Here is a 721-nt window from a genome sequence, read left to right on the forward strand (position 1 = left end):
GGCACGGGGACGCGCGTGCGCGGTGGCAAGGCGCGCGCGCGCGCGGGGTGGCACTGGCGACCAGAACACACTAATATAGACAACAGACCACAACCGACCAACCTAGCAAGAACATACCAAGAACAGTTCTTGTAAAAAAATTACAAAACATACATTTTTTCATATTGTTTAGACTTTTTGGGTATTAATAAACATTGTAGTTTATAAAAGTGAAAAAAAAATTAGTTAGAAATGAGAAAACCAAGAACAGACCAAGAACAGACTCTTGTAAAAAATTAGAGAACATACATTTTTTAGACTTTTCTTGGTCTGTTTTTGGTCTGTTCTTGGTTTTCTCATTTCTAACTAATTTTTTTTTCACTTTTATAAACTACAATGTTTATTAATGCCCAAAAAGTCTAAAAAATATGAAAAAATATATGTTCTCTAATTTTTTATAAAAGTCTGTTCTTGGTCTGTTCTTGGTATGTTCTTGGTTTTCTCATTTCTAACAATTTTTTTTTCACTTTTATAAACTACAATGTTTATTAATACCCAAAAAGTCTAAAAATATGAAAAAATGTATGTTTTGTAATTTTTTTACAAGAACTGTTATTGGTCTGTTCTTGCTAGGTTGGTCGGTTCTGGTCTGTTTTCTATATTAGTGTGTTCTGGTCGCCAGTGCCACCCCGCGCACACGCGCGCCTTGCCACCGCGCGCGCGCGCCCTCGTGCCCCGATTG

Source organism: Morus notabilis, unplaced genomic scaffold (assembly GCF_000414095.1).
Source record: "Morus notabilis unplaced genomic scaffold, ASM41409v2 Scaffold248, whole genome shotgun sequence".
NCBI classification, from domain to species: Eukaryota; Viridiplantae; Streptophyta; class Magnoliopsida; order Rosales; family Moraceae; genus Morus; species Morus notabilis.